The 15,333-nt window shown below is 36.4% G+C and overlaps 1 pseudogene; it reads left to right on the plus strand.

Annotated features, from left to right (window-relative positions):
- The first annotated feature begins 8,073 nt into the window (after window positions 1-8,073).
- Window positions 8,074-9,810, plus strand: LOC149170339 (putative E3 ubiquitin-protein ligase ARI8 pseudogene; annotated as a pseudogene).
- The last annotated feature ends 5,523 nt before the right edge of the window (window positions 9,811-15,333 follow it).

The following is a 15,333-nucleotide window of genomic DNA, read 5'->3' on the forward strand; positions in this document are numbered from 1 at the left end:
CGAATATTATTAGCTCTTAATAATATTTGGACTATAAACATTATCTTATCCTCTTGCAGCACTTCAGTTCAAGCTACGGATGTGGCACATGCAACTTCCAGAAGGAAACATGCTTTTCCTATGGGTTAGTTGAGGTATTGCATGATGGAGTTCAATTAGAACTCAAGTGATTGAGTTTGGTGGAGTTGATTGAGGAGTTGATGGAGTTGTGTTTAGTTTGACTTAGTTGAACTAGTTGTATTTAGTCTAACTGCCAAATACACTAGTGATGAGTGATGTGAATTAATTATTAATTAATTCACTAATTATTAACTCATAAATCAAATAAAGAATACATCAGTTAACTCAGTGCATGGACAGTTCAGTGGAGACAAGTGTTAGAGGTGGGTGAAAGGGTGGGACTACTATTAGTTGTGACTATAGCTGTGCATGATATTTGAACAATCATTGATTGAGATTGCCAATGAGGATTTCACAGTACAAGCCAAGCGAATTTGAACTTGGATCTGATTTATTCTCAACTTGGATTGCGCAGTAGAGGCAAGCAAACAGTGGAGGAGATTTGAACCCGTGACTTGTTCAGATCTGAGCTAGTTCGTGTGTAGCATGTGGAGATAGTACTGAGTACTTGTGAGGAGTATTGCACTATGTATTGTTACATGTTCTCTATCATTATAATATACAGATAGTTCGGGGTTTTCAGTTGTATGCTTTCCCGATTGCATACTGTGTTGATATGTGTGATTGATGTTTCAATGTGCGCATGCGAATGTTTTTTTAATTCCGCAAATTGATGATCAATGGTAGAGGAGGTTATGTATTATGCATGCATTCCGCAAATAGTGTATAATCAGGATAATCTCTGTGAATAAGTGTTATATTATTCAATTTTCTACATATCTTTGTTATACACTTTATATTTGAAATGTAAATTATTGTACACAATATATATAAATATACAAAATTTAATTTTTTTATTAAAATATAAAACAAACCATCTTTTAAATTTAAGAATCAATAACTTCATGGTAAAAAAGTTATCGAGGAAATAAAGAAACGCTTGAAAAAATTGTAACTAAAGATAAACCTAAGAAATTAATTCCACTTAAAGAAAAAGAAACTACATATTAATTCCACATAAAGCAAAAAAAATCACTAATTTTTTTTTTTTTTTTTTGGAAATGAAAATAATGAGAATGGTATATGATAGGGGTTTCCGTAAATCACATCATCAACCATTTATGGACGAATGATAGGGGTTGAAAAATGATTGATGATGTAATTTACACATAAACCTCTATCGTATGCTTATTCTGGATCACATAAGCCTCAATTCAACAATAACAATGGTCTTGTGTGAAACTCATATACCATCGGTAATAAATGAAATGCTTCTTCTCAGAGAAAGTAATAATGACAATAGAATAGCATTATTTTAAATTACATTTAAAAGCAGGCAAATAATGACCAAAGTTGGCTCTTCAATATTTTTTGGTATATACGCTAAGGAACATCACTATAAATATTAGCTAAGCAAAGATTGATTAAGTACAAAAAAGTGAAGCGGACAGAACGTTTTGTTTTTTTCGATTCTGCGAGGCTGCAAAAATAAATATTCTCAGACTCTGATCTACTCGATCTCTACCAATATGGCATTGTACAATGATAACGAGATATATGACAGCAAAAGCGATGAAAGAGAAAATGAAGGGGTTGATGAATATGAATAACTGAGATATGAAAGCATGGTGGAAATAGCACGCAGCCATCATGATGAAAATAAAAGACGTATGAAATATATGGTTTTAAGTCTGAACGACGTCCGTGACTGTCAACATAATGCTACCAAAATCGTTTCCACTTTGTTGGTTATCTCTGATGCCGAGGCAACTATTCTCCTACGTCACTTCAATTGGAATTCTATTAATGCCAACGAACAATGGTTTGCAAGTGAGGAGAAATTGAGGAATGGTGTGGTCCTATTGTTGCAACCCGATGATGGTCGGATTAATGCATGAGAAGGGTGCGCATGAAGAAGCAATTATTATTAGAATCAGGTGTAGCTTATTATTAGGTAGTGCAAGAGGGCCGGTGGACTTGGATTAATATTTCTCATATTTTTCCATATCTCTGTTGGTTCCAGCAAAAATAAGGATCTTGGATGTTTGCGGAAACCAAATCCTTTAGATTGATTATACAGTCAATATTATTGTCTCTTATTAATATTTGATGATTATTTATTTTAATAAAATGTGACGATTTATATTTATATTTAATGTGTGATTTTACCTAGGGTTAATCTTTGTTTTCAATGGAAATTCATAGCTGGAAGCAAAGAGTTTAACTTGGAGTTTAAATTGTAATACAAGGTTCAATTTTCATGAAGTGTTACTTTTGATGTATCTATCCAACACGTGGACTTGTCTTCTGGCCTGTGTATAGATAAGTGGATTAAATCACATCTGGATTAAAGCACATCTGCATGTCTAAGTAGTTATTTTCCCTCGAAGATTAATTTTTATTATATCTATCATATTATTCATGTATATCTTTGTTCAAACATAATAAGGATCTTGGTTCAGGGCACCCAAATCCTTGTGATTGATTACTAGTTCAATAATATTGTATGTTGTAATATCTATTTTAATAAAAAAGTTATGATTTATATTTATATTTTATGTGTGATTTCATTTATCGAGGTTATATCAAAATGGTCTTATGACATTCATGTATAAGTTTAATAAATTACATTATATCTTTGTCAATTTAATGTTTAAAGGGGTTGGATTCTATAGTGGGAAGCAACAAGTTCTTCATAGTTAGGCAAGGTTCAATTCTCACTTAGCTATGATGTAGTTATTCAACATTTTTTAGCACATAGAGAGACTAGATAAAAATTGGTTTGTAATGCTTGCATAGATAATTGGGTTAAATCTCATTCCTGTGTCCTTTTAAAGCAACTATTCCAGTGTAGAATGGCTAGTGACTTGGTGTTTTTTTAATCCACTCCTTCTATAAAGGTCAACCATATAATTTAATTACCATTTTCCATGGAAATGGTATATATGGACACCTAGAAAGTTCACAATTTCAAGCCTTCACTAGCATATATTGGCACCTAAATATTTTAGTGTAATTGTGTTTTTTTTAAACGACCATTGCATAATACTTAGAATAGTATCATACTCACCTCTACTGGAAGATAATTGGGCTGTTTTTTCCTACTTAAATCTAAGCACAAAACATCACCTGAATCAACTAAAGGAGTTTGTTTTCTATTCACAAAGTAATCAAACATTGTCATCTCCACTATTTGGGGAGGCTCATTTTCACATTTTCCTTGAGCTCTGACTTTCATTGGAAAACTTCAGATAAGAAGGCCCAAAATTATATAGCCAAAAGAGAAACTAATAGCATTGATGAAAATAATAAATATAACATGTTAATCCATAAACAATAAAAAAAATAGCTAGAATAGAGCACAAGGAATTATACAACTATTCCTTGCAGATTTTATCACTTAAACCAGAGATCTAAAACTGCATATTTCTGTGTATTTTTTTAATTCTTATTCCTTTCACATATTGTTTTTCTTGCCAGAGAATAGAATTTCACAAGCCTTTAAAAATGCCATATGACAGTAATCTAAGATTTTACATATTTTTTGTTGCATTTGTCTTAGTCTCAAAAAAATATGTAAAAATAAATAAAATTGAGGAGAAAACTCGTCTCACTTGGTTCCAAGTAATCCCTCTTGTAACTTGCCTTGATGAAAGTTGTGGTTTACCACCCAGAGTTCATCCCAGAACCTTAGCACTAAGAATTGTTTCCAAATCAAAAGACAAACATCATCGTGGTGGACTATGACTACCTATCATACCCAAGAACGAAGGAGTGCACAACCTATATTAAGTCAAATTTCCTAAAGGCAATAGAAAACCTTAGTAAGGACATTCAATTTCACATAACTTGATTCTAGTTTATGATTAAAACCATACTTGATAATTTTTCATAGAATCACACACTCTAAAGCCCCCAATGACTATGGTTTGTTTCACATTGCTCGTTAAATTAAAATAGATTTCATTTTGTTACGGCCTGTACCACCTGAATTCCATGAGTTTCATAGTGATGAGCCTCAATCCAAGACTTAATCTGCATGAGAAAACTAACCAACCTTTTTCAGGGTGGAGTGAAATTTTATTAGGTAGGTAGGAGCTCTTATTGGATATCTTTTTGGGAATCATGCAAGGATGTCTCCAAAGTGAATGCCACCACTTGAGAAGCACTCATTTTATTCACATTGATGGTAGCTTTACACACCCATCCATATATGAGATAGATAACTCCATTCTAGGTAGAATTATAGGCTCTTGGCATTGCCTCGAGGTGTGAAGAAAGAAAGAGACACAGAGAATCATATAATTTGGATGTAGAGAAAAGAGAGAAGCACAATTTGATTTTAGAGAAAGAAGTGAAGGAAATGACACTCATTGTGTGCATTTGTGTTGCTTTTATTGTCATTTTTTTAGTGGAAATATGATGGGATTTCAACTTCAAAGGATAACTACCTTGTAGAATGTGGATCAAAATGCAACATCAAAGTGGGTAGAAATATCTTTAAAGCATATACCCCCTCCTGAAAAGAACAAATTTAAAACAAAATCTCATATAAATATGAAAACAATGAATCGTGTGGAGATATATATAGTCTAACGTCTAGTCCTTTCACATTCTTTACAATTCCATAGCTTCAAATATGTTGGAATGGGTTGTACAAATCTACCTTAATATATATCCTTAGTAGAGTTTCTTCATAAACCATTGTTCCAAATAATTACTTAGCTAAGTGACTAGGGGCCTGAAGTTAAATTGGGCTCCTTGTCGTACTCACTTCCTCCTCTCCTTTGCCTGGATATGATCTATGTCTTGCCTCTATCTACTGAAATTTCTTTCCTCTTTAAGGCTTAAATTTTCCTCAAAACATGCCTTACCGAAAAAGGAAACTAGTTTTCATGCAGTGGGTTTTGCATGCAATTTGATTTTGGTACAAGAGTTAACAGGACTTTGCATGAGTTTTGGATTGAAAATCGTAAAATGGAGGAGAAACCATGAAGAAAATTTTGCATAGGACCATTGTAAGAAACAAATCTTTTATGAAAAACTAGTTTTTCACCAATAAAATGAGAATTAAAGGATAACTACCTTATAGACTGTGGATCAAAATGCAACATCACATTGGTGGAAATATCTTCAACACATATACCCCTCCTGAAAATAACAACTTTAAAACAAAATCGCATACAAATATCAAAACAATGAACGACATGGAGATATATAAAGGCTAACGTCTAAAACAATGAACCACATGGAGATATATAAAGGCTAACATCTAAAACAATGAACCACATGGAGATATATAAATGCTAACGTCTAGTCCTTTCACATTCATTACAATTCCATAGCTTCAAATATGGTGGAATCAGTTGTACAAATCTACATGAATAATATTTACATAGATTTCTTTAACACAGTCTCTTTAGAACGATTGTTCCAAATAATTAAGTAATTCATGAATGAATAAAGAATACCAAATAAGCATTTTATGGAATAATTCTCTATTTGGGAAACTAAATATATAGAGGGCACCTTTTTACAAGGATGTTTTTCGAACACAATTTGGCACCATAACCTAAATTTAAATTTACTCCCTTAAGTAAGACACTATTATTTCTAGAATTTGTTCCCATTATCATGAACGAATAATACAATCAAGATTTAATATTGCTTCCATATCCATAGAGTCATGTTACCATGGAAGCACTGGAGTATGGAAAAAATATCAACCAACAATGAAGAACCCTCTTGAAAATTATTAATTAACTGGAAAAACGAAGGGATGGTTCATGCCAATAATTTGAAAAATGAACGGACAATGTATCTTGATATAGAAAAAATGAATAATAGACTACCTCAATAGAGCGAACTTGTACAACGTGGCACATGTCATGATGTCTACCTTCGTCTCCGAAAATGATACCCAACAAACTACAGTCTGTCCTCTTTCTGTCACTTCTTACAAAATTGGAATCTGATGGTCAAAGAGAAAGTTATGACAATTTTCCCATGTTGACATGTTTGAGATCAAATTTAGGAGCCTCTAAACACACTAACTTCCTCAGTTCATATCTTTGAAACTATAGCTAGACAAGATCTGGAATTCGGTCATGAGGTTTCTCACGATTTTTGCTCAAATGGGTTTTAATTTCAGCTTCTGAACCTTTTTATAAACAAAATGTATAGAAAAAATTCCACGATGACCTGTTTGAAGCAGCGAAACCCTAAAATCAAAAGCTCTCACACCAATTGTTATGCAACAAGCCCACAAAAATAGAAGAAAGACATAGATCAATGACTTGAAAAGTAATCTCTTGGAGGGGGAAACATCCTTTACATTACATAAATGAACATGTTAATCTAGGTTGTCATTGATGTCAATATAGCAGTGTTTGTGATTACAAAGTCTTTGATACATGATTGCCCATTGATGCCCATTGGTCATAATTCTCATAGTGATGAAAGTTTGAAATATGATGATATGATGAGATGGAGGACCCAAGTGGATTGAACAACAGGAGGTCAATTGAACAACAAATGATGCGAGGTCAATTGAACAACAATTGAAAAGCGGGAGGTCAATTGAACAACAATTGAACAACAAATGACGCAGGAGGTCAATTGAACAACAATTGAACAGCAATTGAACAACAATTTAACAGAAAATGACGCAGTAGATCCAGTAAAGCAATAGGAGCAAGAAGCCAAAGAATAAGAGGAAGAGTTCATCAGAAGCCATCATGGAAGCAAGTTATCACATATGCCCAAGGGTAAGTGTTATCAGAAGAACGAAGAGCAACAACGATATCAGAGGAGAAAAGAAGAAAACATCGGAGGAGCCATATCGGAAGTATGACATGTAATATATGCCCAAGAAGAACCGATATGAAGAAAAGAGTGGAGGAGCATAAACAGAGTTATCGGAGGTCACAGGAGATAAGCCATAGGAGCAACAACTATCGGAAGAGCGGAACAGTGAAGAGTTTTCATCCATCTTGATGCTTTCAAAGTAGAAAAAGTGGAGGAATCAATCCACAAGACTATTTTTTCCAGCAGTGCTAGTTTGGAAAATCTCAAGTCAAAAACATCAAGAGTCATTTTGAGACCTTAAATGAACATATTTTGCATTCTCGGCCTTACTATGGAATATGTAAATGTATATGTAATAGGATCATCCTAATAATGAAGGGATTGCATGTGTAATGTGTGGATTGGTGTAGATGGTATGGATGTTATTTCAATGTATGAATCTATTTGAGGTATTTTCAGGCATTTCTGTATTATTATCTATATTTGGGTTGTCATTAATGCTCACATTGTTGTACATTGTGTGAACTATTGAATTTTATGTATTTGGCTTATAACATTTGGTATGAGAGCATATAATCCTAGGGTTTTTATACTTTGAATGAATCACTTTTACATTTTCATTACATTTTTTATGTGATACTTCAATTGGTGAAATTTTTGGCATATTTACAAGAAATATCAAAAAAAAATTGGTTAAAATTTAATATTTTAATTCACTATACTTTCATAGATATATTTGGTAGATGTTAGGGTTTGTGATTCATTAATAATGACAACGGAATGTTTCTCCTCAAAAAAAAAGAGTAATAATGACAACAGAATGCTTCTCCTAGTGGGAGAAATAGATGGCGGGGAAACAGCTTTACTTTGGGTTGTAAGCATTATTTTAAATTACGTCTAAAATCAACGGGATAATCACCCATGTCGGCTCATGAATGGTTTTTGGTATCTGCGGCAAGTTACATGAGTATAAATATCAGCCAAGCAAAGATTGATTTAGTACAAAAAGGTAAGGAAACACAGTTTCTTGACAACATTGCGGTTTAGCTTTAACCTGCTTGAACACGGTCAGAGAGTTTTGTTTCTGTGGATTCCGCAAGGCCCGGAAAAAAGTCTCATTCTCTGATCTACTCGAACTCGACCAATATGGCTTTATACGATGAAATGTCCGATAATGAGATATATGACAGCGAAAGCGATGAAAGGGAAAGCAACGAAAGCGAAAACGAAGATGAAGAATTGAGATATGAAAGCATGGTGGAAATAGCACGCAGTCGTCGTGACGACAATAAAGGACTTATGAAATATAGGGTTTTAAGTCTGAACGACATTGGTGAGCGTCTGCACAATGCTACCAAAAGCGTTTCCACTGTGCTGGCTGTCTCGGAAGCCGAGGCAGCTATTCTCTTGCGTCACTTCGGTTGGAATTCTGTTAATGCCAACGATCAATGGTTTGCAGACGAGGAGAAAGTGAGAAATGCTGTGGGCCTATTGTTGCAGCCGGACGATAAACATGAGAGCAAAGAAGAAAAAATGGAGGAGTTAACTACCTGTCCGATATGTTTCTATGATTTCAAGATCAGAGACATGAAGTCACTCAAGTACTGCGACCATTTATTTTGCCAAGATTGTTGGCGAACTTTTATTCACATATCAATAAATCATGATGGTGCAGGATGCCTCAACCTACGATGTCCACATCAAGGTCCACGATGCCGTGCCATTGTGAGTGAAGACATGGTTTTTTCTCTGGGGTTATCTGGGGAAGATACGAACAAATATAGAACCTATCTTGTGAGGTCATATGTTGAACAAAACAGTATGGTTAAATGGTGTCCAGCGCCAGACTGTGGCTACTGTGTGGAGGTTGACTCTGACTCTGCTAATTCTAATGTAACTCATGAGGAGGTTGTCTGCAATTGTTCACATAAATTTTGCTGGAATTGTTTAGAGGAGTCTCATAGTCCAATAGGCTGCGACACAGTCAAAAAATGGATTGATCAAATTAATAATGGTGATTCACTCAATGCGTACTGGATATTTTGTAATTCCAAGCCGTGTCCAAAGTGTGATCGACCAATAGAGAAAAATCAAGGGTGTATGCACATGACATGTACGTCCCCGTGTGAATTTCAATTCTGTTGGTTATGCCTTGGTGATTGGTTTAAACATAGGTCTTGCAATCAATATAGTGCTGATCAGGTTGCAACAACATCAGGAAGAATTGATGCAGGGAATCAATCCAGGAATTCGGCCTCCGTCGATTCTAGGAAAAGGTTTGCAGCTAAAACATCTTCTTCGGATAGGTTGGTATTTTATATGGAAAGATGGAAGGCAAATGAAAAGGCAGAGGAAAAGGCGTTATCTGATCTGCAGGCTGTGCGAGAGGTAGAGATTAAAAGATTGAATGAGTGTAAACAGACGAGAATGAGTCGATCTGGTTTAACAGAGTTCAAATGTATGGTAGATGCATGGTTGCAGATAGCAGAATGCAGGCACATGCTTAAATGGACATATGCGTATGGCTATTATTTAACGCAGGCATCCAGCGATCATGATCAGGAAGCTGATATTGTTCGCAAAAAACAAATTCTTTTCGAATTCCTGCAAGGTGAAGCTGAAAGTAGTTTAGAACGACTTCATCATTGCGTTGAACGAGAGTTGCAAGACCATATAGAAATCGCCCTTAAAGCTGACGCTTATACTTCGACTGGGAAAAAGGCGTTGCCCGATTTTGATGACTTCTGTATCAGGCTTGAAAAGCTCAGAAAATCGACGGGCCAATATTTTGAAAACCTAATTCAGGCTTTTGAAAACAATCTCTCCGAAGTTAGTCGGATTAATGCACCAGCAGGGTGCGCACGAAGAAGCAATTATTACTAGAACCAGCAGTCACTTAATATTAAGCAGTGCAAGTGGGCCGCTGGACTTGGATGAATTTTTCTCACATTTTATCGTATCTTTATTGGTTCCAGCCTATTAACGATCTTGGACGTTCGTGGCAACCCAATCTTTTTGTTGGATTATCCAGTCAATATTATTGTCTGTGATTAATATTTCATGATTATTTATTTTAATAAAATGTCATCTTTGTTTTTAGTGGAATCTCATAACTGGAAGCAAAGATTTACTTGTGATTCTTTTATGTGTGGACTTGTTTTGTTAAGTGTAACTTTTGTATAGATAAGTGGATTAAAGTATATCTGGATGTTTAAGCAATTTTTTTTAGGTACAAGTAACCTCCAAGATTAATTTTTATTTTCTCTATCATATTACTTAGCTATATCTTTGTTCTTTGTTGGGACATAATAAGGATCTTGGTTTATGGCACCCAAATCTTTGTGATTGATTACTAGTTCAATATTATTATATGTTTGTAATATTTATTTTAATAAGAAGTGGTGATTTATATTTATATTTTATGTGTGATTTTATTAATGGACGTTATATTAAATGGTCATAGGACATGTACGTATAAGTTTAATAAACTACATTATATCTTTTTCAATTTAATGTTTAAAGAGGTTGGATTCTATAGTGGGAAGCAACAAGTCCTTCATAGTTAGCCAAGGTTCAATTCTGGCTTAGCTTTGATGTAGTTATTCAACATGTTTTAGCACCTACATAAAAATTGGTTTGTGATGCTTGCATAGATAATTGGATTAAATCTCATTCTAGTGTCTTGTATTTCAATAGAATTTTTCTTGACACATATAGCAACTTATAGTTTCATGGAAATCTCCTACCCTTTCTCACCCTCTTCATTGCCGACCTCTTCCTTGTGCTATACTTTTCCCTTTGTCCTTTGCTCTACATTCCCACTCCCAATTTTGCTTGGTTGACTCCACGCTGAGATGGCTTTTATTTCCCTTGCTTGGTTTCTTTTGTATTCTTCCACCACCTTGCTGCAATTGCCCATTCACTCCTAGTTCCCGTCCCTTTCCTTTGGTTATCAGCTCCGCAACCTGAACCATTATCCCTGCCACCTATTCCTGACATTTCTTCCCTCCAGACTCCAAAATTCAAAACGAAGGCCCCAAGAGGCCACAACCAGCTATCTCAAGTGTTGTTAGCTCTGTTTTTGTTCTTGGCGGAGACTCTGCTGTTATTTCTTGTTGATGTGCTGGTTCTCCTCTGGTTGTGTTGGTCTTGAGTCATGTGGGACAACTTTTGCTACACTTTTTCCTTCTTTTCCAAATGAAGGTGCCAACTCAAGTACTGCAACAATCGTTTCCTCGCGGAAGCAGTTATAATCTTCCAATGTCATCTCCCAGATGCGTGTGAGGGTTTCCGCCTTTTGGAGAAATTAAGGCGTTCATATGCAGTTCAGTTGATCGGGGTGGGTGTTCTGCAGGGTGCTCCACTATTCTTCGACCTCGTCACATACCTCCCACAGAGTAATCAAATGCTCATTGACTGGTGGCCTGATATCAAGAATTTTCTTTTTTGTCTTGTCTAATTCCTCCTCAATTTGTTGTACCCTAGGCTCGAGGGAGTTGATCTCGTCATCGATTTTCTTTACCCGACCTGTGATGCATTGGTGGAGTTGTTGGCAGAGTGGATACAGTTGTTAGTTTTCCATGGCCAAGCTACCTGACCAATCGTTGAATTGCTCCCTTAGCACATAACCATCCGCCAAGGCAACAGTTAGTGAAGCTTTTAGCGCAGCGGCTGTGTGGAGTTTCTGCTAGATCTCTGCGATGTAGCTTGTGGCTGGATCGGGCAGCGCTAGTCTTCAACTCCTTGTTGGTGACCACAAGTTCCATTTATGTTGTCTAAATATGATGCGACCATTTATGTTGTCTAAATATGATCGCATCAGCGGGCCAATGTGCAACCCGAAAATTCCTCAGGTGCTTCAATAACTAAATCAGCCACATTTGGCTATAGTGCTTATAGCTTTCATGTCACATGCTCGACCTGTCATTACAGTTTTTGATTGGTATGCCAGAGTTGATCTCACTCTGTCGTGATAGTCACAAGCTAGTGCTTCTGGTGCTCGTGCTCGGTGACCAAGTCATTATGGATCTGTTCAGCCCTATGAGTTGCATGTTGGATAAATTCGAACAACTCTGAAAATGACTAGTGCTAAAGGTTCTCGAGTTGCATTGTTGATGTGTCTGAGATGTTGCTTTGCAAGGGTTGGTCGCTAGCAATAGATTTTTCTGAGTGGCCTTGGGGGGAAGTTGCAGGGTGCGTGGTTTCAAGAAACCGAGGAGCGGGAGGCATAATGATTAGCTCTGGAACAACGACCAAATTTATTGGAAATGAGGCTTCAAACAGTTCAATCGGGGACACCTTTTCTTGTTGAGGGGTTTTCTTCTCGTGCATGTGGTAGACCCTATTCAGTAGGAGATCTGCACGATCAATTCTTATGGTGAAAGAAGATGGTGAGCAATGTAAAGATAGAGACCGAGAAATTTAATGGTTAAAGTTTTTAGTTGTGGAAACTCAAGATGGAGGATCTACTAGTGGATAAAGATCAGTGATTGTGGTAAATCCGGGTACTAAACCAACAACAATGTCAGTTGAAGACTTGGCGAAGTTGGATCGGAAATCAAAGAGCAAAATACAATTGTGTGTCTTGGATTCAGTATTGTTGAATTTATCAGGGGAAGCTTCAGCAAAGGATTTGTGGGACAAGTTAGGGACATCGTACCAATCTAAGTCTCTAGTGAATAAATTGTTCCTACAAAAAATGTTGTATAATCGGAGGATGAAAGATGGAGACTCGTTGACAAAGCATATGAATGCCTTTAATATTGTGGTAGGCCAGTTACTATTTTTTGATATTAAAATTTCAGATGAAGATAGGTGCATCCGTTTGTTGTGTTCTCTACCAGATTCGTGGGCAGTTTGGTTGTCGCAATATGTATCAATGCAACTGCGTTGCGATTTGATGAAATAGTCTCATCCTTGTTGTCAGAGGAGATGAGATGGAAAAATATGGAGGGCCAGAATGGTGATGCCTTGTATGTACGAGGACGGTCCCAAAACATAAAAAAAAAATAAGCCGTCGAATGGGAGATTCAAATCTAGAAGGCGATCTAAATCTCCAGGAAAACCTATAAAGGTGTGCTGGAAATGCGGAAAGGAAGGGCACTTCCAAAGGGACTATAAATCTAAAGTACCTTAGAAAGGAAAGGGATCTGATGATGCTCCTTCTCCAGATGCGAAAAAACCACCTCAGATGAAGGTGGGGATGTGTACTTGGATTCTTCTTCAAGTACACATGTAGATCATGAGTCATGGTTCATTGACCCACGTGCATCCTTTCACTTCAATCCCCGTAGAGAGTGGTTATGCGAGTATGAGAAATATGATGGTGATGATATCTTCTTAGGGGATGACAGGAAGGCAAGAATCCTTGGTCACAGAAAAGTCAAGTTGAAGTTGCAAGGTAGAAGGATTAGAACACTTCCGGGTGCTCTGCATATTCGTGCATTAGTCAGAAATCTAATTTATGTAGGCAAGATGGATGTTGTAGGTCTAAAAAGAGTGTACAAGAAATATACCTACAAGATGCTTCAGGGAGCACTAGTATTGATGCGGGGAGTTCGGACTGGAACTCTATACAAGATTCAAGGTAGCACTCTTATTAATGGGTGCAATAGTTCTGTGGTTCCTGAAACTAGAGCAGAAAATCTAGTGGTCTCTATAGAAAATACCATGCTATGGCATCAAAGGCTTGGAAATATTGGAGAGAAGGGCCTTCAAATAATTCATGGTAAAGGTATGGTAGAACCTATGTCTAACAGCTCTCTGGATTTTGATTTCTGCGAAAATTGTGTATATGGGAAGCAGAATCGGTCGACAAAAACATGGTATTTGCAGGGTCCACACAAACGTTGTCTTTGGAAATGATGTGTCCCAACAACGTGCCAAACAGAACTGCAAATATACACTTCATGTTTAGGGAGATTTGTAGTTGTCTGCATCGATCGAACATTACTCTAAGTAAGGTAGAATGCTTCTTCAGCAGATTGTAAACTATCCAGCCGTCCATGTATACCTCCAAGAACCGGTGAATGTAGTCTCTGAGAACGGTGATAATAATTCGGGAGAACACAAAAGGTGCATTCTTTAGGCCAAAAGGCATGATGTGGTATGCATACGAGCCCCATTCTTTGGTGAACATTGTTTTCTACTTGTCGTCCTCTGTTATTCGAACCTGATGGTACCCGGAGAACCCATCTGTGAAGGATTAGGTTTCATTCCCCGCAACATTATACAAGACCTCATCATTGAAAGGCGTGGGGAATGGGTCATGGACATAAGCATTGCTAAGGTTGTTGTACTATACACAGACCCTTATTTCCATAGCGGCCTTTTTGTTCTGGATGAATATTGCCCTGATCCATTCTGCTTCGTCTGCTGGAAAGATGATTCCTGCGTTCACCATTTCATCTATCTCCTTCTTGAATTTTTTTTTTACTCTTGGGTTTAGCCTATACAGTTTATGGTTCAGCCAATATAGTTGTAAGGGTACTGTAATTCAAGCTCATTCATAGTTTAATAAATATATCACCATCTTCTATAGGGTAGTCATTCATGGTTATAATGTAATGAAAAATCTTAACTGGTATTATTTGTCCCTTCTATAAGGTAGTAGGACCTATAGTAATCAATACAATGCATAGTATTAATCGCGACACGGGAATTAAAAATCAAACCTAAACGTTGAAGGAAAATGTTATAATATATTTCTCCTCGAGTGTGTTAAGTCTTGAGAATGTTTTTTGGTAGCAATGAACAATTTTAAAATATTATTTGGCCTCTTCCTGAGGCCGAGATGCGCAAAAATTAGGACTAAAAAGCATATTTGTGAGGAAATTGCTTTCATAATGAAGAATTGCTAGCATCCTCTACAATTACCTGCTTAACATTAAATATTTAGTCTAATAGAAACACTTGGTATTGACATTTTCTTGGTATTGTTAATGAGTGTTGCCACAATTACCTAAACCATTTGCTACAAAATTGCCTAATTGCTCTGCCTTCCACCTCGATGATCATTTATTCTTGCCTTATGTGCTTTCCCTTTGGTTTTCAGATTTGGTTAACTTTGCTTCTGCTCCTTTCTCAAATCTTATTCTTTATTTGATGGTGAGGTTATCTATGAAATTGAGGAGATGGCAAGTAAAAGCAGTGCGAGAACGAGAATCTATAAAATTGAGGAGATGGAAAGTGGAAGTAGCAAGAGCATGGGAATCAAAACATACAAAACTTCTAGGAGCATCTAATATTCTAATGCGATTTAATCGTGTTGACATGCTTTGACTTGGGAAATCTTACATGGCATAAAAAATAGGAATTCCCTTGCAGAGTCTACTAATTGGTAATCGGTGATCTTTTAACAATGAATGATATATGTGACGTAAGGTAGATATGATTTCATGACTATCT

The sequence above is a fragment of the Pinus tabuliformis genome, chromosome 4_2 (assembly GCF_031772625.1).
Source record: "Pinus tabuliformis cultivar Carrire ecotype Pingquan chromosome 4_2, CPIR1, whole genome shotgun sequence".
Taxonomy (NCBI): domain Eukaryota; kingdom Viridiplantae; phylum Streptophyta; class Pinopsida; order Pinales; family Pinaceae; genus Pinus; species Pinus tabuliformis.